Source organism: Cervus canadensis, chromosome 13 (genome assembly GCF_019320065.1).
Source record: "Cervus canadensis isolate Bull #8, Minnesota chromosome 13, ASM1932006v1, whole genome shotgun sequence".
In the NCBI taxonomy this organism is placed as follows: domain Eukaryota; kingdom Metazoa; phylum Chordata; class Mammalia; order Artiodactyla; family Cervidae; genus Cervus; species Cervus canadensis.
This window is the reverse complement of record NC_057398.1, coordinates 52,480,015-52,506,433: the sequence shown is the minus strand read 5'-3', so window position 1 is coordinate 52,506,433 and position 26,419 is coordinate 52,480,015. Positions and strand designations below refer to the sequence as shown.

The 26,419-nt window shown below is 38.4% G+C and overlaps 1 protein-coding gene across 4 annotated transcripts in view; it reads left to right on the top strand.

The window, feature by feature from the left end:
* Positions 1-26,419, top strand: part of DISP1 (dispatched RND transporter family member 1) — a 227,001-nt gene that overhangs the window by 177,813 nt on the left and 22,769 nt on the right. The window lies entirely within an intron of this gene.

Sequence of the window (26,419 nt, the reverse complement as noted above, 5' to 3'; positions counted from 1 at the left end):
CTCCACCACAAGAGAAACCGCTGCAGTGAGACACTCACACACCACAATGAAGAGTAGCCCCCATTCACTGAAACTAGAGAAAGCCTGCGTGTGACAAGAAAGACCGACCACAACCAAAAATAAATAAGTAAATATTAAAAAGAAAGACGTAGAAAACATCTTAAAAAGGAAAGAACTTAACATTTATAGGAAAGTTTTCATTGCTATACTATGTTGTGGTCTTTTCAGCAAAATTGATTCTACAAAATTGTGTCTTAAAAAACACAAACCAGAGTCAGCTGCTTAGTCTTTTAGAGTTTGAAATACAGCCTAGTCTAGGACATATTTGGAAGTCAAATATTTATTGAATGACTTATTACTGTCTCCCCCCCGCCCCCAATTCTCAGGGCATCTTCTTTTTAATTGTGAAAAATTGACAAAGCTTAAATTTTTTAAAAACCTCACAAAGCCAGATTGGTCACTGCCATCAAGCCATTTATTATCTAATAGGAGAGCGATTGGGGCAAAAGTAACCACCTGGCTTCCCCAGTGGTTCAGCAGTAAAGAAACCGCCTGCTATGCAGGAGACGCAGAGAGTGGGGTTCAATCCCTGGGTCAGGAAGATCCCCTGGAGGAGGAAATGGCAACCCACTCCAGTATTTTTGCCTGGAAAATCCCATGCCTGGTGGGCTACAGTCCATAGGGTCACAAAGAGTCAGACACAACTGAACAACTAAACAACAACAGCAGCAACAAAAAACCACAGTCTTTGAAAAACAGAATCAGAGTTTAGAGGGTTATGTGAGTCCCAAAGAGGAAGGTGGAGTCATAAGATAGCTTAGAGAAGCAGCCTTGGGAGATGCAAAGTCTTTCAGAAATAAGACAGGAGACCAGTTGCCCAAAATATGGGAAAGGAGGCTGGGAGGAGATGAGAGTGGGAGCAAGTGTGAGGGCAGCCTGGCAAGCAGCGTCCTCTGTCTGGGGAAGAGCCCAGAGCGGGCGGCACATTGTGACCATTGGGTTTATTTCATTTGACCTTTGGATAACAATAGGCTATAGTTTGTTAAAGACTGCTCTCCTGAAACAGTGGATTCTGAATGTTGTGGAGTCAACATAAAGGACTTGGGAAGTATCTGAGTACTTTATGTGCAGTGATGTCTGTAGTACCGATATCTTTGATGCCCTATTTCCTTAGGCTCGCTTCTTGAACTATTTGTTTAGTACTGCTTTTGGGTACCATCTACCAAGATGCCTAGCATTTAGTGAAGACTTGGAAATTGTTGAGTGAAATGAATAAATAATTGAACACCAGGCAAGTCCTTCTTATGTGGAGCTTGATTTTATGATGTTTTACTTTGATAATGAAAAACCAGACACATTGGTCTCCTGGAGTAAGGTATTTCCCACACAGCAGCAAAAGGTTTAAAATGTTTCGTTCCCTTAAAGACCCTATTTTATTAATTTTTAAGTTTCTTTAGGGGGATATCACCTCCTGTCCTTTAAATCCCCCCTCAATGCATTGGTTTCTAACTTTAAAAAAAGACTATAGCCTCATTCATGAAGAAGTAAGAAAGAAAGGTAGAACAAGATGGCGGAGAAGTAGGTAGATATGGAGTACATCTCTCTCCACAGATACATCAGGAATACACCTTCAGACCCAGAAGTGCATGCAGAACACCAGCTGAGAGCGGACAGGAGTACCTGACTAGTGGAAAAGAACATATAGAACCACGTAAAGCTCGGTAGGACGAAGGAACTAGGGGGGAAAACAGGAGTGCTAGTAGGACTTGACTTGCCCTCAGCAGGTGGGGGAACTGAAGCATGGGTCCTATCCCCACATCAGGGAATTGTCTGAGTCACAGGAGAAACATTTAAGGATGCGAGTGAAACAGCTGATCTGTGGCAGCCTAAATGGAATGAGAATCAGACAGTCCTTGCCGCAGCCAAACATACCCAGGGCAGGGATGCAGGTCCCCTGGAAGGCGCAGCAACTGGGAGCTGGAGTTTAGGGACTGTGGAGCAATCCAAGGGTGAGGGCTGCTGCTGACTGCAGAGAGGGATGGAGGGGATGTGAGGGAGGAGATTGTGGTGGGAAATGCCTGTGGAGAAAAGCCAGGTAGCCATGGAAGCAAGGTGATACTGCTGAGTCACGTGTAGGTGGTGGAGCCATCACCATAGCCTCTCTTTCCCCATATACCAGCATCTGAAGCTGAACAATAGAGAGGCTGGCCCATCGAAGGCCTGACTCACCAAACTACAGAGCAGGACCCCACCCAGGGTGCCCCTTTAAGTGAGTGATGCACTGCAGATCTACAGAGTAGGACCCCAGCCAGGGGGACCCTTCTATGTGCCTGACTTGCCAAACAATGGAGAAGGACCCCTAAGGACCCCTAAGTGCCTGAATGGTCAGAGCTACGGAGAAAGACTAGCCAAAGAGGACTTCTGTTTGCCAGCTACAGGAGGCTCAAAAAAAGACTCTAATAGGGTCATAACTCCTGGGGTGGAGGCAGTCCATGTCCCTACACACTTGGCGCCGCCAGGATCCCTGAAAGCCAAGCAGCTGCACCACCTTCATGCTCAACTCTCACTGGGGCAGAGCTGCCACAGGCAAAAAAAAATCTTGCCTCTATGCATGCAGGATCACTTCGGTCGTGTCCAACTCTTTGCAACCCTATAGACTGTGGCCTGCCTGGCTTCTCTGTCAGGGAAGGGGGTTCTGCAGGCGAGCATACTGGAGTGTATTGGCCAATACTGGTTGCCTTACCCTTCTAGAGCACTATATTTCCTGCTGCCCTAGCCGCCAACTCCCCTGAGTCCTGGTGCTGCCAGAACCCCTGTGACCCAAGCAGCTGCACCACCTCCACACCTGGCCCTCACAGGGGCAAACCCAAGTCCTCCAAGGCAGACTCAGGAGCAAACCCCAGTGGACGACTCACATGCAGAGGTGGAAATAAAACCACAATTGAAACTCAGGGACAGTGTGGCTTAGAGAGAAGACCCAAAACCTTCCCACCAGCTGTACAAGCTGCAGATTAAATCCACACAATCAGCTAGGCAGACTCTATGGAATATATAAAAGGCCATTGAGAGCTCCCACAAAAGAAAACACACTAGTTCTGAGGGCTGTGGACATTGGAGGCAAGAACACACAGGAGTAGGACCAGATTAGAAACTGAGCTGCCCCCACAGCAGGTCCAGAGATCAGCACAGTGTTGGAGGGCATCTTAGTGAGGAGAGGTGGCCTGTAACTCCCAGTGAGGGAAAGGACTCTGACAGCAGTGACTCAAGAAAAACATTTATTATTCTTATGTTTTAACTTGTTCTGTAGATTCTTTTGGATTTTTTTTTCTTTTTGTTTTTCCTCCCCCCGCCCCCGCCCCCGCCCTCTGTTTTACTTGCCGATGTTATTGGCACTATGAAATCTAATTAAGCTTTTGAATCTTGTTTTTTTCTTTCTTTTTTTTTTCAACCACATTTTTTATTGCTATTATAAACCTCTGCCTCTACATTGGGCTTTTGCAGTTCTGTGGAGTTGTCCTTTTTTTTTTTCTTTTCTCTTTTTTTAATTTTAATTTTTAATTTTTTAAACCTGTTATTATTTTTTCTGCATTTATTCCTTTGTTTGCTTTTCCTACTGTTCTTTTCCCCTTGCAGTTAATCTTTAATGTATATAGATCTTCTTCATCTACCTCTATTTAAAACACTAATGAAAGAAATCAAAGATGACATAAACAGATGGAGAGATATTCCATGTTCCTGGGTAGGAAGAATCAATATTGTAAAAATGACTATACTTCCAAATGCAATCTGCAGATTTAATGCAATCCCTATCAAATTACCAATGGCATTTTTCACAGAACTAGAACAAAAAATTTCACAATTCATATGGAAACACAAAAGACCCCAAATAGCCAAAGCAGTCTTGAGAAAGAAGAATGGAGCTGGAGGAATCAACCTGCCTGACTTCAGATTACACTACAAAGCTACAGTCATCAAGACAGTATGGCACTGGCACAAAAACAGAAATACAGACAAATGGAACAAGACAGAAAGCCCAGAAACAAACCCATGCACTGATGGGTACCCTACTTTTTATTTAAAAAAAAAAAGGCAAGAAGATACAATGGGGCAAAGACAGCCTCTTCAATAAATGGTTTTGGGAAAACTGGACAGCTACATGTAAAAGAATGAAATTAGAACACTTCCTAACACAATACACAAAGATAAGCTCAAAATGGATTAAAGACCAAAATGTAAGACCAGAAACCATAAAACTCTTAGAGGAAAACATAGGCAGAACACTCAATGACATAAATCAAAGCAGATCCTCTATGACCCACCTCCTAGAGTAACAGAAATGAAAACAAAAGTAAACAAGTGGGACCTGATTAAACTTAAAAGCTTTTTGCACAGCAAAGGAAACTATATGCGAGGTGAAAAGACAATCCTCAGAATGGGCTAAAATAGTAGCAAATGAAACAACTAACAAAGGATTAATTTCCAGAATATATAAGCAGCTCATACAACTAAATACCAGAAAAACAAACAACCCAATCAAAAAGTGGGAAAAAGCCCTAAACAGACATTTCTCCAAAGAAGACATACAGATGGCTAGCAAACACATGAAAAGATGCTCAACCTTTCTCATCATTAGAGAAATGCAAATCAAAAACTACAGTGAGCTATCACCTCACACCAGTCAAAATGGCCATCATCAAAAAGTCTACAAACAATAAATGCTGGAGAGGGTGTGGAGAAAAGGGAATGCTTTTGCACTGTTGGTGGGAATGTAAATTGATACAGCCACTATGGAAGATGGTATGGAGATTCCTTAAAAACTAGGAATAAAACCACCATATGACCCAGCAATCCCACTCCTAGGCATATACCCTGAGGAAACCAAAATTGAAAAAGACACATGTATCCCACTGTTCATTGCAGCACTATTTACAATAGCTAGAACATGGAAGCAACCTAGATGTCCATTGACTGATAAATGGATAAAGAAGTTGTGGTACATATACATGATGGAATATTACTCAGCCATAGAAAGGAGTGCCTTTGAGTCAGTTCTAATGAGGTGGATGAACCTAGAACCTATTATACTGAGTGAAGTAAGTCAGAAAGAGAAAGATAAATATTGTATTCTAATGCATATATACAGAATCTAGAAAATTGGAACTGAAGAATTTACTTACAGGGCAGGAATGGAGAAACAGAGAACAGACTTGTGGACATGGGGAGAGGGGAGGAGAGGGTGAAACATATGGAAAGAGTAACATGGAAATTTACATTACCATATGTGAAATAGATGGTTTAGTCACTAAGTCGTGTCCAACTCTTGCAATCCCGTGGATTGTAGCCTGCCAGGCTTCTCTGTCCATGGGATTCTCCAGGCAAGAATACTGGAGTGGGTAGCCATTTCCTTCTCCAGAGGATCTTCCCGTCCCAGGAATCGAACCCGGGTCTCTTGCATTGCAGGCATATTCTTTACTGACTGAGCTATGAGGAAAGACCCTAAATAGATAGCCAATGGGAATTTGCTATGTGGCTAAGGAAACTCAAACAGGGGCTCTGTATCAATCTAGAGGGGTGGGATGGGGAGAGAGATAGGAGGGAAGTTGAAAAAGGAAGGGATATATGTACACTTGTGGCTGATTCATGTTGAGGTTCGACAGAAAACAACAGAATTCTGTAAAGCAATTATCCCTTCAATAAAAAAATAAATTAATTTTTAAAAAGAGAAAGGAAAGGTAGAGACCCAGTTCACTCCCACACACAGCTCCTAAGCCTCTTTCATAAATGATTCTAGAGCCCTTTTGAGAAAGACAGGGTGGTGCCAGGAGACTCTGTACCCAGGGAGAGTCAGCATCAGCCCAGAATAACCTTTCTGTTTGCTCAGCTCTAGCCACCTTCAGGATATTTGCAAATCTTGTAAAAGTGACTTTATAAGCAATCAGCAGATTATAGAACTGATGGATGAAACATAAAATCCTAAATAATAGTTCGGGCTTTTTTTGGTCCATATGTATTTTATGACTTAGAATAAAATGAGAGGGTACAGGGCCAGATTTGATGCCTTAGTCTCTGTGAATTTGCTAAGTTGTTGGTTTAGTTAAATCAATTTATTTTCCCCATTTAAACAGTACAGGGCTCTCTGATGGTTATCAAATAGCTTGAGATTCAAGCATGATGCTTGCTACCGGAATGTGAGCAATTTACTGTTTCTAAACACTATTTTGTGTGTCTACTGAGAAGCAAGGATGGACAGTTAACACATTCATTCCTCCAGACCCTCTTTCTGTGCCTGTGGTCACTTGGATCTGCCCACCTCCCTCTCCCTGAAACACTGCTTTCATTATGTCACCGCTCTGCTCAGAAATCTTCCATAGTTTCCCCAAACTCCTTGGCTTGACACTGAAAGTCCCTTTAAAGGGATGAAGTGTGTTTTGTGGGGGAAGGAAGGGTAGCTCAGGGAGGAGGAATCTTCTAGCCCTGGTCAGGAAGAAGGTGACAGATCTCAGTGAATGAGATTACTGTATCATATCTTCCCCCCTGCACTTTAGAAGTGTAAACAGAAATCTGGTCAATGATTGTATCTCCATTTCCATTTATATTAATATGTAGTTGAGAGAACTAGACTCAGATAATTTTTTTGGTCCTGGTCAACACTAAATATTCTGGGTCTTTGTTTTTAGCTATCTGTCATTGGCTGCTCTTATTGTCTACTAGAAACGGAAACTACTTCATTGTAAAGCAGTCCCCAGGAGAGATTTATTTAAATGCATTATTTGATTGTTAAAAGGTCTCCCTCTAATGCAGAATTAAACCCTACCTTGAGCTCCAAATTGTATTAATTTTTTTTTAACCTCCTTACCTGTGACCTCCATCTCCCAAAGCTCAGAATTCTGAGTGAGCAGCATTAGTATCTGGTGAGTATTTTGGCTTGAGGATTTTAAACTTCATTCCAGCATTCCAACCTCTTAAGTTAGTTAAATTTAATAAGATTTTTCTGGCTTTCTTATGAGCTTTTCTTGGATCTGCTATTAGTGATTATTATTCACATCTTATTAAGAAAAGTATATACTATACTCTCATTTAGCATGTTTTGTTTTGGGGCTTACAGCAAGTCTGGCATGGAAAGGCTTGAGTTTAAGGGCAAGTGCTTTATAATTTAGTATAACTTTAAAATGTAACACATGGGGCTGTTCAGTTTATAACTCCAGCTAAACTATGCAAATTTAACTTCATGGGCTGAGGAAGAATGTTTCTTTTAAGCAAAGATACTTTTCAACCGTTAAAAAATATTTTTAATTAACCGGTTGTCTTTTTCAGAATGCTCATTGTTTTAAACTGTTTTTTTTTAAAATCATTCTTAGATTTCTATTTTGGGGTGTGCATTGCATAGGACCAGAACCATGTGAAATTCTGGCCTCCAGTACTACAGGGGCAAAATGTATTTGAAAATGGCAAGGGCAAAATGTGTCTGAAAATGAATTTCCCATGCTTCCCTCTTCTTTCAGTGAACGACAGAATAGCTGCCCTTTGACGACTGATCTGCCAGGCCTAAAACTCCACCTTTTTAAGAAGAAATAATTATTTAATTATATAAGAGGAAATTACCCCCCTCCCTGTTCTCACCCAGATCCGTATAACACAATTCTTTTCTTATTTATTGCAATAACTGGGGAAAAAATAACATAATTTCTTTCTTGCTTATTAGGGCCAGGCTCTACTAATAAGAGAAAAATTTCTTTTTAACTTAAATTGGAACTCAGGCTGTTACATGAAAGTCTGATTCATTCCAGCTTTATAGGGTTTTGAGTCTGAGTGGGACAGACAGGGAATATTGTACGTTATGTACAAAGCATATTTTTCTTATGGAACATCACACAGAAATGCCTGTGTGGGCTACCAGTCTCAATCACTAATTGAAGTGACGTCTAGTAGATCCAGTGAGTGGGCAGTTTCGCCTGTCAGTGATCCCATTGGACCAACTTCCTTAAATATCAGATAATTGTCTTTGCCAGCAAGTTTAGTAAAGTTGGCATGTGGATTTATATGTGGAAATGCACGTTTTTATCATTGTTCACAGCAATCTTTTATCACATCTCTGAGGTATTCCTAATGTCTCTAGGGAGAAAATTGAAAATTATTTAACAGCTAAATTGAAGGTGAGTTTTTCTTAGCTAATCAGTAGCCACCAATGGCTTAAGCAATAGAAGGAGGTGAAAGATGACAAAGGAAATTCAGCTGTAGGATTGCCTATGATCCATGGACATTTCAGCAGTTTTCTGCCTTTGGCTGGCATTTTCGTGTCAGTTATCAAAAGGACATACATTTTTATATTCAAAGTGTAGACATTATTGAAGGTAGGAATGGTCATAGTCAGGGGTCTAGATATATCTTGAGAGAGAAATTCAACATGGGTGTAAGTCTGATTTTAGTATTGCACAGTTTAGAAATTAAATTTTTTTTCATTATTTAAAATAAACTAATCTCAGATGTTCTGTTTAAAAACCGTGATTTAAAAGAAAAACAATTCATCACTGAATAAAGTCTGTAATTTAAATTATAGAGTACACCTAAACTGAACATTATATGTGTTTCATCACAGTTTCAAAATGGGAGAGACGAAGAACATTTTGAAGAGGTATATCTCCTTTTCTCACCTACAGATGTAGGTTTTGCATGGAAATATAATCACCTGTAAGTTGTTTCTATATTACTGGAGTACTTGACTATATCTGACTGGTCATGTAAGCAACTAAAGAATATTTAGTTCTCTATCAGTATTGCGATTTAGATTACACTTAATTTCTTTTTTTTTTTCATTTATTTTTATTAGTTGGAGGCTAATTACTTTACAGTATTGTAGTGGGTTTTATCATACATTGACATGAATCAGCCATGGATTTACATGTATTCCCCATCCCGATCCCCCCTCCCACCTCCCTCTCTACCCAATCCCTCTGAGTGTTCCCAGTGCACCAGGCCCGGGCACTTACACTTAATTTCTTATTCTGCTATCACGTGAGTGTCTCTTTTGTGTAATTTTACAAAATAATCGTTCAAAGAATTTTTAATAGTAAGTTTTATTATTATTACAAATATTCTAAAACATTCCAAAATAATGAATAATAGTCTCTGAATGTAAATAATTTTTTTTTAATTGTGAATTGGAACTAACCTGGTCATGTGTTGTACCTGTATTTGGTGAAGAAAAATGGACATTAATAGCATAAAGTCTCAATTAAATTTACAGTAGCAGTATTAATGATTTTACTGAACCCTTACTATACATCAGACATGGTGCTATATTTTACACGTACTCTCTGATTTAATCCTGAAAACGACGCAAGGAATTCAGAGCTATTATTGTTATTTCCATTTTATAGATGAAGAAACTATGGTTAGAAAAAATTAAATAGTGTTTAAAAGATCAGTTAAATAGTTAGTGATAAGCAGTAGAGCCTGGAATTGAGTCTGGTGTGTCTGATTGTGAAGCCTGTCTTCTTAGTCACATCTATGTGCTGCTCAAATGTAAGAGAGAATTTTGTTTTTGTTTTTACTGATTTTTTTTAGCAGTACTTCAAGAAACATTTACTGAGTGCTAGCTATACAGTTGGATGGCATCACTGACTCAATGGACATGAGTTTGAGCAAGCTTTGGGAGCTGGTGATGGACAGGGAAGCTTGGCGTGCTGTAGTCCATGGGGTCACAAAGAGTCAGACATGACTGAGCGACTGAACTGAACTGAGCTATATAGTAAGCACTGTGCAGATTCATCCTTGAAACCACAGAGCTAAGATGGCACAGATCATAGATCCCAGTCATGAGAAGCACAGATGACTTGCCCCGGGCTTTCCAAGTCCTTTTTAGATCACAGAAAGGACGTATTCACAGCAGTACCTTATGCAGACCCCAAGGAAGAATCCCACTTGATTTCTCCCATCTGTTTGTTACAGGTCCACTCATAGGGGGACACCCAGATGGCGCAGTGGTAAAGGAATCTGCCTGCCAATGAGGGGGATACAGGAGATGTGTGTTTGATCCCTGGGTTAGGAATATTCCCTGGAGGAAGAAATGGCAACCCACTCCAGTATTCTTGCCTGGAAAATTCTGTGGACAGAGGAGCCTGGTGGGCTACAGTCCATGGGATTGCAAAGAGTCAGACACGACTGAGCAATTGAGCATACACTTACAGGGGGACACACAGCAGGTACTTGGACAGGCTAGTAGTAAGAAATAGATTTTCCACATTTTAGGTATAACATTTTCTTTGTGCCTAAATCATATTTTCTAGTCTAAATGTCACACTCCATGCTATCATCTTCAGGATTTTGGATGCCTTTGCTCTGGCTCCCAGACTGCCAAACAATGTTCGCTAAGACAAGATGGAAACTGTAGCCCTTCCTAATTATGACTTCATGTAGTCTGGAATAACTCGGTCTTCACTGCTAACTCCTAAATATACTTTCTCCAGCAGCATTTTCCATATGCTCCTCTGTCTGTCATTTACTCGAACCATAGTTGACTCTCTCCGCCCCTGATCCACGGGCAGCGTCACCGACCACTACATTATGAAAACAGTGGAAGCTTCTGTGGAGTGCACCTTTGAGATTAAACGGGTCAGTTTAATCTCAGTTGCCTGGGTCTGAATCCTGCCTCTAACGCTTACTGTGTGAGTTTGGGCAACTTATTTAACCTTTCTGTGCTCCACTTCCTCATCTCTAAAATCTGCTGCCTAGGATTGTTTTTAGAATTAAAAAATGTTTCAATATATGTCAGGGCTTCCCTGGTGGCTCAGACAGTGAAGAATCCGCATGCAATGCAGGAGACCTGGATTCAATCCCTGGGTTGGGAAGATCCTCTGGAGAAGGGAACAGCTACCCACTCTGGTGTTCTGGCCTGGAGAATTCCATGGACAGGAGAGCCTGGCAGGCTACAGTCCATGGGGCCACAAAGGGTCGGACACAGCTGAGCCACTTTCACTTCAATATATGTCAAGTGTTTAGGACAGTGTTTGGCACATAGTGAAGTTCTATAAATGTTGACTATTATTTTTTTTTAAATATTAGTATATTTAATGCTTTTACTTTGTATTACCTCTTTCCTTTTTAATGCCTTGCAGTCTAATTTTTGCCATCACTCCTTTCCTGGCAGTCCTGGGGTCAGTGACCTCTTTTGACAAATTCATTTCTTATCCTCCTTCCTTCAATAGCATGTAATTCCCATTTACCATCCCTCCTTCAACTGTCCTCTTTTTTGCACTCTATCACTGTATGCTTTCCCTTCTTATCCAATGTACTATGACCATCCTGACCTCTCTCACTATTGATGGAGACTCCTTTTCCACTCTTTCACATGACTGTCATTTCCATATCTTGCTCACCGTTTTTTCATCCACTATCAACTTAAAAATTTCAGATCCCCATTTCCTGTCTGAGTTCTCACTGTAATGGATATTCCCATAATTCACAGTAGCGTGTAGGACATCTTTATTTAAATATCCTGCCAAAGTGTCGGAGGATGAGTACTTTATAATCCTTCAGTTGAAGCACTTGCACCCTAAGTAAGCATAGCCATTTACTGTAACTAGATATTGTTGACTCAGGAAAGATCTTGAACTTTGGAAGAAGCTAAAATGTAAGGAAGCAGAGCAATAGGGGTTTTGAAAAAATAATCTACTCGAAAGTAACATAACGTCAGATACTAGTATAGGACTAGTTTGCTGTAGATCAGTGAAGTTCTGTTGCTCATCAAAGGCCATTTATAGGTAATCTAAGGTCTGTACCTTATAAGTCATTGGGACAGATATTTCTAAAACTTCAAAAGAAATTGACTTATGACTCATCCAGGAGTTACCCATTTAAAATGTTATTGGAACTTCCTTTTTATATGTTTCCCCAAACTTGAGCCAAGCTGAATCTTAGCTATCTAAGGTTCTACTTAAACTTTTGTCTTTGGCTGTCTTGAAAAGGGTGATACTTTAGGCAAACTTATCTGTGGTGATACAAGCCTGCATGTTGGCTACTTCTGATTGTGATTATTGATTGGAAGGGGCACATGCGAGCCTTTTGGGTTTCTGGGAAGTGTTCTATGTCTTGATCTGAGTGGTGGTTCCATGGATGTAAAATCCATCATACTGAACACTTAAACTCTGTGTCTCTTATTGAAAATAGAGTTGGTAAAATAGGAAGGGTTTAAAAGAATGACATAAGGGATTTAAGAATCTCTCCCCTTTAATTTTAAAATATCCTTTCACATTCTTGGCCAGTCCATATATACACTTGGAAGCAGAGATAACATTCTCTTAAATTTTATATTCCTGATTATGCAGTGGGAGAGAGGTTGGAGGTTAGGAGGAAGGCTTAATAACAGCTACCATGCTCACCTCCTCCCAGCAGTTTTGTAATAAACCAAGCTCCACTCTGAGCTGCCACCTTGCTGTTTAAATATGTATGTTCTTTCCTCTTGATTTGAAGATAGTAAAGTTAAGCTGCACTTTTGAACTTTTACATACTTATTTTATTTTTAAAATTTTATTTTATATTGGAGTATTAACCATGTTATGTTAGTTTCAGGTATACAGCAAAGTGATTCAGTTATACATGTATCTGTTCTTTCTAAAATTCTTTTCCTGTGTAGGTTATTACAGAGTATTGAGCAGTGTTCCCTGTGCTATACACTAGGTCCTTGTTGGTTATCTATTTTGAATCTATGAGCTGCATTTTTATTTCAGAATCTGAAAAATGGAGTCTTTTTTGACATGATCACATTCTTGCACACACCTTGCCTTATTTGCTTCCCCATTTGTATCTTCTGTCAGCCTTCCATCTTCCTATTTTGGTATTTGAAAGTATAAATTGCATTTTTATTTTTTACTGCTCAAAAGTGCTTAGCGGACTGGAATTTCTAGGGTGGAGAAAAGATAACAAAATGAATGATTTAATAATGCTGAGAAAATCAAGGGCTGTCCTTGGACAGTCTTCCTTAGGGAAGGTAACAAAGCATCTTTCCCAGACTTCTGCCAAACATTTCATGATAGAGGTAAGCCAAGATTATAAAAAGATTTGTTTTCCATGTGGAAGAGACAGATTTGGGGCCAGGAAGAAGGAAAAGAAAGGGTGTTTTTAACATTTATGACAAGAGAGAGCCCTTGGATTCTACATACGTAAGCCTTTTCCTCCAAAATACTTCAACCTATGACATAAGTCAGGTTCTGGGAAAACTTACTGTGCTCAGTTGACTTAAAATTGAATGTGAGTTTACTTTGTAAGAAATAACCTGTGCCCAAGGAAAGCATAGGGGAAACTTGCTGTAATACTGCCCTTGAGGTTCATGCAATTGTCTTGTTATGAAGTTGTTCCAAATGAGCTGAAATTTCCTTTAGAATCTTTGTTCTAGACTATCATTTAGCATGTGTATGTCATCGTAGGGTTAAGTTTCCTGTGTTTGGTTGGGGACCCATTTAAAAATCTTTTTTGATCTTTCACTAACTGAAATTGTTTTCAAATTACCAATGCAAGAATAATACTATGAATCTATTAGCTCTTCAAAGGAAATTAGGATTTCCTAAATACATTCCATCCTGGGACTTGGGTATCTTGAAACCAGAGTAACTAAAACATTGTGATTCTATGGAAATAATTGGACCAAATGGACCCTAGTATGTGTAAAACTTTAATAAAGTAAAACTCCTTAGAAACTCAGTGAGCTCCTGACTTCCACCTAACCCCTATTCTCAAACAGGGCCAGACTCAAAAATTCTTATCATCTGATCATAGGCAAACCCTCTTTCAGGAAGTGAAAGATCTCTATATTTGTGTTTCTCTCTCAGCCCAGTTTCCCCACATCTAGCTAACAAAATGAGCACCAACTAACTGGGAGATTTCTATTACCACTATGACAGTCCTGGACCAGTCAAGCTCCAAATCCACATTTGTCCCCACTGATAATTAAACCCAAGAGAACAACTGTTACTAGATGGCACCAAACCATGTACTAGGATGGATTTGGATGGTTCAGCCAGACCATGGAAATTTCAGTCTCCTAGCTGAACAGGTGTACCATGGTCAGCTTATTATTCTCACAATATCAAATGCCATATATTTTATAAAAATGAATTTTTGGACTCTACTTTTCCCCTTGAAGTGAGACCATGTAGAAAATGAAAATTGAAGCATCACAAAATAATAGGCCTGGCCTAGATTATCAGTAAGTGGAATTGGAAAAAACTGACATCTGAATTAAGAATAATTCTATAATTGTACAAGTAGTCACCCAAATTACAAAGGAAAATACAGCCATTGAAATTTTTAGAACAAACATCAAAAATCTTGTTAAAAAACATATCACAAACTAGGAAAATTTTGATGTTTTGGAGCTTTTATACTCTTTTATAAATAAGTAGGAAAGGTACGTATTAATATAAGCAAAACAGACATAAAATAATATGTTAATGTGATTACAGCTATATGCATATGTTATATGAATTTGGGGAATGAAACATTATACATCTACTAAAATCATGTTTTTCCTGTTTTTAGAAGGTTTTAATTATTGATATATGGGAAAGACTCATAATCAAAAGTGGTAACACTTCATGCATCTAGTATGATCCTAACTGTGTGCATAGTTAAGGTGTATATTTAGGCACAAAGGAAAAAAATACTGGAAGGAAATAGATAAAAAAGAATTACAGAGGTTAGATTGGTGTAGTAAGAATATGGCTGATTTTTGTCCCTTCATAATTTTCTGCATTTTTCAGAATTTTTTGAAAAAGTGTGTGTGTGTTTTATAATCAGAAAACAAAACTAACATTAAAGCAGAAGATATGTCTCCTCAGAATAGCCCTTTTAACTTGAGCACTTTGTCATGTTTGTTCTTCTGGTAAAATGTATTAGGCTGGTGAACTAGGTGATTCCTCACCACTTCTTAACCACCAGCATCTTTGATAACCTGGCATGATTCCCTACAGTGTTTTCTTCTTCCTTTGACACATACTAGCAAAAATGTGTTATTGGCATCACAGCTCATCAGTCTTCATGTTCATTAACCCAGAGCACCCTGCCCCATCCTCCTACCTACTCCCTTTTTTCTTAAACCATTTATCTAGTTATTTAGAAGGCCAGTCTCTCGAGCTACTCACGTAAGGAGCCAGCATTCATTTTAAAACCTAAGTTCATTCTTACCTACCTTATGAGGAGGGGTGTTGTTTTTTAAATTGATTATTCACATGAAGTATTTCAACATGGGAATTTTCATGAGGGTAACCTGGCTTCCCAACTTTTGGCATGTTAGTGTATTGAAATACTTAGGTGATAACTTGGATTCTCTGAAATTCCACATGAGAGTACAATAGAATTTCACAGCAGGAAAGGACCTTAGAAGTAACTTATATCCAACTCTCTTTCAAAGATGAGGAAATTGAAGCCAGAGAAGTTAAAGCTCAAGATTAATCCCCCAAGTTAGTAACAGGTCTTCTTACTTTTCGCTGTGGTCTTCTCAATACATTATTCTTAGAATAAGTTCCTCAACTTGTTTTCATGGTCTTTGGTATGATAGGTTTTGGGGTTGCAGACAGAATCTGAACCATTATGAACTGAATACAGCGCCTGATCACCCTAACACCGGAGTGGAAAGAGGCCCTCAGCACAGCCTGAGGGCACAAGGTCCTGTCATCCTGGGGTTTTCCTCATTTCTTCAAAAATTCTCGTTTCTTCTCAGTCTAATTCTTTTAAGCAGAGTTGTGTGTGTGTGTTTTTTTTTTACCTCGACTTTGGCTAACAAGACTCTTTTCCTGTCAGTATTATTTTTATAAAAACTGTGTTAGAGTTTTGCTTTGATCTCTTTTAGTAAAGCTTCTAGACTGTTGAGTTATATAAATGTAACTTTTTAAGTTAAAGGATAAATATGAGAGAATTTAGTTCAGGAAGAAAAATCAATTTCACTATATGTTGTTCTGAAAAGCATAACTAAAGAATTTCTATAGTAGTTGAGGGAATAGTCTATTCTTCTGGCCAGTAAAATGAAGATATCACAACAGCTGCAAGGTATTGGTTACACCATTGGAATTCATTTTGATACAGTGGATTTTTATTATTTTTTTAAACTTCCCCACCCTCCCCCCAAAGTTTTTGATAGCAGGTGTGACTTTTAACCTTCCAAACTCAAACTTGTTTGATTAATTTTGTGGGGGCCAAAATAATCCAGAATATGTGGGAAATGAATTTAAGAAAGATTAATAATCTTCTAACGTGGAGTTTGAATACATTTTGCTCATTGTAAGATATTTAGTTCTTACATTGAACAAAATGCAGATGTGTTATACTAAAAATTGAAAACCAGCAGTATTGGAGAAAATAATTGGCAAGTTTGTGGATTATGGTTATGTTTATACTTTTGATCTCCAGTCTAATTGATGAAGGTCTTGTCCTAGTAATAAAATATTAATAGATAACTTATTTTCAGGAATGCAAATAGACCTCACTGAGGTTTTAATTAACATACAAACTCTTATTTGTATACTTTGTAATTAAAATGCCAAACATTTTTACTTTTTTACAGATAGTGAATGTGAAAGTCACTCAGTTGTGTTTGACTCTTTGCAACCCCATGGACTGTAGCGTGCCAGGCTCCTCTGTCCATGGAATTCTCCATGCCAGAATACTGGAGTGGGTAGCCATTCCCTTCTCCAGGGGATCTTCCCACTCAGGGATCAAACAAAGGTCTCCTGCATTGCAGGTGAATTCTTTACCATCTGAGCTACCAGAGAAGCCAAGATCCATAAAATTTTGAAAGTGGTGAAATGTTTGTGTATCTTACCTTAATGAAAGTAATGAAGTGTATTTGTTGAATCAGGTTTAATATAAACTTCTCAAATATACTTAAAGAACTATGCCCTCAACTTCTAGACTAACCTTTTGGACAACCCCTTTGTGCTGTAATTCAAATTATCTCTAGCTTCATTTCAGTAGGTACTGCAGCAATTTTTAATTCCTTATGTAGAGATAAGTGAAGTTTTAGGCATTTCTAATTGTACTTAAAGTTCATCATTATGTATATTGATTAAATATTAATGGGCTTCCCTGGTGGCTCAGATGGGAAAGAAACCACCTGCAGTGCAGAAGAACTGGGTTCTAAATAACTGAGAGTATGAAAGTGTGTTATACATAGAATATATAAATGTATCCAAAAGCTCACCAGAGTTTTTTTCATGTAAAATGTATACATTTTAATATTATTGATTATATAATTACATATTAACCATATCTATATATTTTATATTAATAACATGATAGATAATAAATATGTAATTAATAACAATTATATAATCATTTATTTTATTTTTTCAATTTTTATTTATTTTTAATTAATTTTATTGAAGTATAGTTGATTTACAATGTTGTGTTGGTTTCTGCTGTACAGAAAAGTGAACCAGTTATACATATATATGTGTGTGTGCGTGCATGCGTGCTTAGTCACTCAGTTGTGTCCGACTCTTTGCAACCCCATGGCCTGTAGCCCACCAGGCTCCCCTGTCTGTGGGGATTCTCCAGGCAAGAATTCTGGAGTGGGTTGCCATGCCCTTCTCCAGGGCATCTTCCCAGCCGAGATTGAACACAGGTCTCCCGCATTGCAGGCGGATTCTTTACTGTCTGAGCCACCAGGGCAGCCCATAATATCCACTCTTTTTTAGATTCTGTTCCCATTTAGGTCATTAGAGCATTAAGTAGAATTCCCTGTGCTATATAGTAGATTCTTATTAGCTATCCATTTTCTATATAGTAGTGTGTATATGTCAATCCCAATCTTATTATATATTATGTAATAATATATTTATGACAACAGATACTCACATTTTGATTCACATATGTATGTATGAGGTTCTTAGAGGCTTTCTGAATCATTAAAGGAAGATTAAACTCTTCGTCGTTTCTTTTCCGCTCTACACTGTACACCTAGAACACTACACTAGCTCTGTACTGTTCCCTCATTAAGTCCAGTTGCCATTGCTCACGCTGCTGTGGGAAGGGGTCTGGCGCAGGACTTAGTACTGTTTGTTTCCAAGGAAACTGTGCCTCCTATTTATCTGTCTGAAATCTTAACTATCCTTGAAGACCTAGTTCAAATTCTACTTATGTCGAGTTCAGTTGCTATTCTTTGTGGAGTACTCTGTTCCAATATTATCTCCCCTACTCAATATTTTGTACTATACCTTTAAGTTTTTATTATTTTCTTGTACTATTCTCTAATTGCTTCTTGTCTGGAAGTCACATTTTCCTGGCAGATTGTCCTAAGCAGTGGTTCAAACTCTGTGTAGGCTCTATTCCAAGACCTACTGAACCAGATCCCTGAGGACACTGGAAATCTCTTTCTTAAATAAGCTACCCAGGTGATTCCAGTGAAGATCAGATTACATGGTGTCATTTAAACTGTGCAGTTAATACTTGAATTGAACAAAATTAACTGTAGATTTTGTATTAAATGTATTTTGTTTTAAGTTCTTTGATAATTTGTGATCTGTGTATAGTGTTAGCTATTTTCATCTAGTATATAGTTAGCTGGGATGTTTTCATTCTTCCTAAAGTCTATGTCAATGAGAGAAATTTTCAAATAAAATACTTCAGTCACGTGTACCTAAATGAATAAGTATGCAATTTCTCTCTGTAAAGTTCTTTTCCACTTCTTTGTAACTGTACAACGAATATATGAATACATTCTCATGAAGGATTCAAAAATATAAAGTAAAACTCACTCTGGATTCCTTCTCTCATGGTAAACAAGGCTATTGATTTGCCATCTTCCCTTCTGAATTTTTAATGTACATTTACATATTTTATATAGTTTTTCTCAAAAATGCCACATGAAATTATATTGAACTTTCTCACTTTGTCTTGGCGCCCTTTCTGTATCAGTATACATCTGTGTAAGTGTACCTCTGAGAATTTGTTCTGTGCAGTGTTCCACAGTATAGATGTACTACCGTTAATAAGCATCCTTCTATTAATAAATGGGCCTTTACATTGCTGTCACTTTTTTCCTTACTGTAAACCACACCTCAGTGAGATGCACGCTTATGAACATATACCATTTGCTCTTAAATAAGATCTTGTTCTGCCCTCCTTTCCATTTCTGGTTCACAAGTAGTATCTCATAACCTCCATCAGTGTACTCTTTTCCAGGTTGTGGCCAAAAGTATAGGATCAAGGCAGAAAATTCACATTCTAGACCTGGCTCTTCATTGACTTTCTCTGTAACCTTGTACCTTTTTCTCCTTTGTTATATGAAAACAAAGATTAGAAGGAACACTTTTAGAGTTTCCTACAGTTCCAGCAATTTTCTTGTTTTAATTAGGCTTGTGGGTATGATACTATTTATTTTTATTATATTCAGCTAGTAGCAAGTGCCATTTGAATCTTGTAAAGTAAATCATAAAGGTTCACTATGCTTATGAACAAAAGGGCATTACACTTTGGTCCTCATTAGTCTTCTGCATTACTTCCTTCAGTTCAGTTCAGTTCACTTCAGTCACTCAGTTGTGTCTGACTCTTTGTGACCCCATGAATCGCAGCACATCAGGCCTCCTTGTCCATCACCACCTCCCAGAGTTTACTCAAACTCATGTCCATAGAGTTGGTGATGCCATCCAGCCATCTCATCCTCTGTCGTCCCCTTCTCCTCCTGCCCCCAATCCCTCCCAGCATCAGGGTCTTTTCCAATGAGTCAACTCGTCGCATGAGGTGGCCAAAGTACTGGAGTTTCAGCTTCAGCTTCAGTCCTTCCAATGAACACCCAGGACTGATCTCCTTTAGGATGGACTGGGTGGATCTCCTTGCAGTCCAAGGGACTCTCAAGAGTCTTCTCCAACACCACAGTTGAAAAGCACCAATTCTTTGGCACTCAACTTTCTTCACAGTCCAACTCTCACATCCATACATGACTTACCGGAAAAACCACAGCCATTACTTTGTTGGCAAAGTAATGTCTCTGCTTTTTAATATGCTATCTAGGTTGGTCATAACTTTCCTTCCAAGGAGTAAGTGTCTTTTAATTTCATGGCTGCAATTACCATCTGCAGTGATTTTGGAGCCCCCCAAAATAAAGTCTGACACTGTTTCCACTGTTTCCCATCTATTTGGCATGAAGTGATGGGACCAGATGCCATGATCTTAGTTTTCTGAATGTTGAGCTTTAAGCCAACTTTTTCACTCTCCTTTTTCACTTTCATCAAGAGGCTTTTTAGTTCCTCTTCACTGTCTGCCATAAGGGTGGTGTCGTCTGCATATCTGAGGTTATTGATAGTTCTCCTGGCAATCTTGATTCCAGCGTGTGCTTCCTCCAGCCCAGAGTTTCCCATGATGTACTCCGCATGTAAGTTAAATAAGCAGGGTGACAATATACAGCCTTGACGTACTCTTTTTCCTCTTTGGAACCAGTCTGTTGTTCCATGTCCAGTTCTAACTGTTGCTTCCTGACCTGCATACAGGTTTCTCAAGAAACAGGTCAGATGGTCTGGTATTTCCATCTCTTTAAGAATTTTCCACAGTTTATTGTGATAAGACATTGAATATATGTCCCCTGTGCTATCCAGTAGGACCTAGTTATTTATCAGTTTTAACTCACATTTTTTGATTACTAAGTTCATCTGTTTTCTTAAAGACAGTTGCCTCATACTCAAATATTTAATTTCTGCTCAATTTCTTTTTTAACATTTATAAAGAGATGTGTATTTGTTACATGCTCTCTAAATATTAGTCCACACCCAACCTTTTCCTTGCTCTCCTAGTTTATTTTCTAAAGATTTTTTTGATGTAGACCATTTTTAACGTTTTTATTGAATTGGTTACAATATTGCTTTTATGTTTTGGTTTTTTGGCCCCCCCAGGCATGGTGGGATTTTAGCTCCCTGAGGAGGGATCAAACTCGAACTCCCTGCTTAGGGAGCAGAGTCTTAACCACTGGACTGCCAGGGAAGTCCCTCTCCTAGTTTATATTTTTGATGGTAGTGGGACTCTGGTCAGTTACAGTAGTTTGAGATGTCAAAGTGACCAGTACTTTTGAGTCAACATCTCTTGAGCAGTCAGGACATGCATTACGCAAGTAGTTGTGGTTATTGTTATCTTTCAAATCACTTGACACAGACCATAAACATTTAGCTCTGGTGCATGAAGATGAATTAGAGGCCAAGCTTAGCTTGTCTACAGGGTATCTGTTTCATCTTCACATTAGACCCCAAGCATGCCACTGATGATTCATGGAAATACTTAGTGATAAAGATTGGTTTTGTTTTTGTTGGAAATCTTTTAAAGAATGCTTATGAAAGTGTGGATTCTTTATTTTCAGATACTTTCTTTGTAACATGCCAGCATTGAACTGAAGTTATTAATTGCAGAATACCCCTTTTACAAAAAGACAATGTGGCACAATCCTGTGGGACTAAAATGTGGGACTACTGAGACTAAAATATGCTACTTTAAGCATTTTCTTGTTTAAATTTGGTTACTACCATGAAGTGGAAAATGTATTTCCTTCACAGCATTTTAGTTGTTCAGAAATATACAGAACTCTTTTTTTCCATAGCTTTGGTTTTCCTGAATGCTAGGAAGAGCTATTTGGAATTTATGAAACTTGATACTGTCCCTTTCTAACTTGTTACATTAATTTTGCAGTTACCTCAACAATTGAGCTCTCTAGATGGGTGGAATGTTTTCATGTTTTAGCAGCCCCATTACCCTCACCTTACAATCTGCCATTCTTTTCCCAAAAATTACCATAAGAAAGAGGAAAGGTGAGGGAAACCTAGAAATAGACCATTTGTAGCTTTTCTACATTCCTTCCTGTTTCCTGTTAGCTTTTTCCCTCCCATACTTTTTTTATGACCTTTTTAAAAGATCTTCCTTTTTTCTGCATTTCTCCCAACGCCCATCGTCCTGATTACCCTTCTTTGTACCCCCCACCCTCCCTTCTTCTGAGAACTTTACACTCTGGTTAGTTGGTCCCTTAACCAATATATGTGCACATACCACAGTTCACTGGTCATCTGAGCTGGAGCCAAGGTTCTCAACTGCTATTATACAGTTCTCAAATGTGAAGTGCCAGAGGCAATTAATTACTTAGAGTACTGAGTTTGCAAGTGCTTTATTTCTTTTTTTTTTTTTTTGAAAGAAGAGTTGAATTTAGCTCTACAATCATGTCACTGTTACCCAGTCACATACAGAAATGTTTTCTTGAGTGGGAGAGAGAATGACACTCCAGCTAGTCATCTGGGGATTGTGCACAACCCAAGCTTATTTACACTACAGCCTGTAGGAGTTGCGTTGTGGAGCCTGCAAATGTCATCCACCTTGGGGCTTTTTCTCAGCAGAAAAGAAAATGTCTGCAACCCTAACCAAAGAACAAGCAGATGTTTCCACCTAAGATTATTATTTTTTATTTGTTTTTTTGGCATGTGTTTTGACCAGATGCTATTAAAAGGTGAGTGAACCTTGGAAAAACATTGTTTCTGTCTTTTTGTTTTTACCAGTTGTTATTTAGCAACACAAGACTGAGGTTAGGAGGAAAAAATTTATTCTGCAGATTTTATTAGATAGCTATTAAAAGTAGCAAATCAGAAAGATGGTACAAATGAAGAAAGACTGTTTTTGACCATGAAAGTATGTGGTGGATTCCCTCCCTGCCTCCTTAAACAGCTATGTTCTGGTAAGAGACTGTAGGGCAGAATTCAAGATGGCAACACCTTAAACCGTAAATCAAACAAGTTTCATGTTTTACCTGCAGTTGTGGTTTTGGTGTTTCAAACATCTGTTTGTCATGTCCATTAGTATAAAAACTTCAAAGGGATCTAATGTTTTCCCAGGAGGTATCTTTGCGGTAACCTCAATTTTTCTTTCTCAACTGATGTCAACAATCTCTACTTATTGTCTCAACTTTAACATAAAATGAAGTTTTTATTTTTTACTCAAGCAGAAAGAATGTGATGAATATATAGTTGTTTCTGTCCCTTGGGAATAAATTAGTTGTAGATCCATGAATTTCTCAGTTTAAAAAAAAAGTTAATGGGGGTGAATAGGAGGGAAAAAAATATTTATATTTGTAACAACCCAAAATGTATATAATAAAATATCTTTTCTTTTTGCAACTGCTGGGTATAATCCAGCCCAGAGCTGTGGCTCTGGGGATCACCTTCAGTCTAAAGACAGCAAAATCTGTTAATTTCTTGTGGAAATTCAAGGTATAGTTTTGAGAATGTATAACTTGAAAAATGAGAGTGACAAATTAAGGTTTTGTGTACAGGTTAAGTGACTGGCTTCTTTGGTCATTGTCTTAGTCTCCGTCTCTGTAAAAATAAATTTTCTTGCAAAGCTCATTGATAGCTTCATCATTGGTGTTCAGGTAGCATGTTCTTTAAAAAGCAGTGTGTGGTTGTGGTGATGGTCACACAATTCTGTGGAAGGACTAAGACCCATTAACTTGTACACTTTAAACGGAATAATTATCCTTGGAAGGAAAACTGTAACAGACCTAGAGAGTGTATTAAAAAGCAGAGACATCACTTTGCCTACAAAGGTCTATATAGTCAAAGCTATGGTTTTTTCAGTAGTCATGTATGTGAGAGTTGGACCATAAAGAAGGCTGAGCGCCAAAGAATTGATGCTTTCAAATTGTGGTGCTAGAGAAGACTCTTGAGAATCCCTTGGACACCTAGGAGATCAAGTCAGTCAATCCTACAGGAAATCAACCCTGAATATTCATTGGAAAGCCTGATGCTGAACCTGAAGCTCCAATAATTTGGCCACTTGATGGGAAGAGCCAATTCTTTGGAAAAGACTTTGATGCTGGGAAAGATTGAAGGCAAAAGGAGAAGAGGACAGCAGAGGATGAGACGGTTAGATAGCATCACTGACCCAGCAGACATGAGTTGAGCAAACTCCAGGAGATAGTAGAGGACAGAGGAGCCTGATGTGCTGCTGTCCATGGGGTTGCAAGGCATCAGCATGACTTAGCAACTGAACAGCAACAAATGTGAACTATATCTCAGTAAAACATATTTTTTTAAATGTCAATATATAATTATATTTGAGAAGACTGAGGGGTTTTTCCCTTGGTAGATTTCCCTTGGTACCTGTGTATGCATTTGGGTTTCCCTGGTGGCTCAGACAGTAAAGAATCTGGCTGCAGTGCAGGAGACCTGGGTTTGATCCCTGGGTCGGGAAGATACCCTGGAGAAGGAAATGGCAACCCACTCCAGTGTTCTTACCTGGGGAATTCCATGGTCAGAGAAGCCTGAGGGGCTACAGTTCATGGGGTCACAAAGAGTCAGAGATGACTGAGCATAAGTTACAATTAGATATGTAAGGAATGTCTATGGCACCTTTAAAGAAGTTTTTACTTTAACCTTTCTGATTAGCCACCAAATTAATGATTCTTGCAGCATCGAATAAAAGGGCCTCTATTATAAGATTCAGAGACACAAGTGAAAACTTGCAAAATGTAGTAAAGTGGTGAAGGAGCTTATGAATGTGTTGAAGTTACAGAGGGTGCGTTTGTGTCTATGTGTATGTTTAACAGGTAGATAAACAAATAGAAAATAGAGCTAAATTTACTTGTGTTGATATTTATGTCTTCATTTTTTTGCTGTCCATTGACTACTGATTTCACATCTGTTGAACCTGAGAAAAGTAATGAAAGATTCATTAATTTTCATTAATAAAAGATTCATTAATTAACTAATTCATTAATCCAGAAAACTCTGATCTGACATCTACCAGGGACCCTGCATTATACTAGATTATGGAGATGTGAGCACAAATAAGATAGGTCCCTGTGTATGCTTTTAATGTCAGTTTTTAGCTTTTAAAGGGAATTCTCTTTATTGTATATATATTAAAAAAGAATATATTTTAGGGTTGATTTCTTTAGTAATGCTAAAGAATATTCACAAATATTTGGTCTCATATTTATTTGTGAAGCAACAAGGTCTCTTATGCTCTTCTTACTGGAAACTCTAAATTCCATATCTCCCCAAAGAAATACTACTTATTTTCATATATGACAGTCTGTCATATATGACAGACTACTTATTTTCATATATTTTCATATATGACTTTATCCCTATGTCATTTTTCCCCCTTGGTATTACAGATTGACACACACAAGGCTAAGAACAGCAAATTGGAGATCAGGAAACATGAATTCTCTCTGCAGCTCTGTTCTTAAGACCCTGAATGACCAAAGGCAAACAGAGGCTCATCTCTAAAAATAGGACTGGGATGGAAATTGGGATATGTCTTCTCTAAGACTGTTTCTAGTGCTTGCAATCTCTGGGGTTCTTTCATCTCCTTGAGTATAATATTTTTAAGGGGCTTAAAGTCATCAATGAGGACATGTACAAAAAACATGAAGTTTAGAACATATGCATCTTTTCTGTAAGCAGATTGATACCAAGTACATTCTGGAATGTGAGTTCCATGAAGTTTGAGACCCTGTTGGTCTCATTCATGGCAATACCAGGAGTTAAATAAATATTTTTTTCAGAATGAACACATATATATTAGTGAGACATATAAATAGAGAGGGAAAAATAAGAAAGGAAACTTTAGATTTCAGTTCAGTCGCTCAGTCGTGTCCGACTCTGCGACCCCGTGAATCGCAGCATGCCAGGCCTCCCTGTCCATCACCAACTCCCGGAGTTTACTCAAACTCATGTCCATCGAGTTGGTGATGCCATCCAGCCATCTCATCCTCTGTCATCCCCTTCTCCTCCTGCCCCCAATCCCTCCCAGCATCAGGGTCTTTTCCTAACAGAGGTCTAACTACTGGAAGAGTAATAGACTGAAGTAGAAAAACCAAAAATAGATGTTTCATTTTGTTTTGTTTCCTCAAAGTATGGGACAGCCTGGTGGCAGATTTCAGATTAGGAGAGAGTACACCACTGTAGGAAATTACTCATTTACTAAGCAAATATTTAAGTATCCTCTCAGTATTATTGTAATGGTTATCAAACCTTTTGATCTCACAGCCTTTTTACACTTTCAAAATTATTACGGATCCAGAGGTATTAATATTTTATATGTTATATCTGATATGTACCACATTGGAATTGAAACTGAGAAATTTAAATTTTTTAATTTATTTCTTTTAAAATAATGACTGTAAGCCCTTTACATGTTAATATAAGTTATGAAAAATAATTTCCAAAATGAAAAAAAACTTTAGTGAGGTGATTAGCACTGTTTCACATTTTTGTAAGTCTCTTTGATGTGTGGTTTAATAGGAGACAGCAGGCTTCTCATACTTGCTTCTGCAGTCAGTCTATTGCAGTCTGCTCTTTGGTTGAAATATATATTATGGAGGAAACCCAGCCTTAAAGAGATATGGGGTTGGAAAAGGGAGGCCCTCAAAAACCCTGTGAAGGATATGAGGAACTCCCGG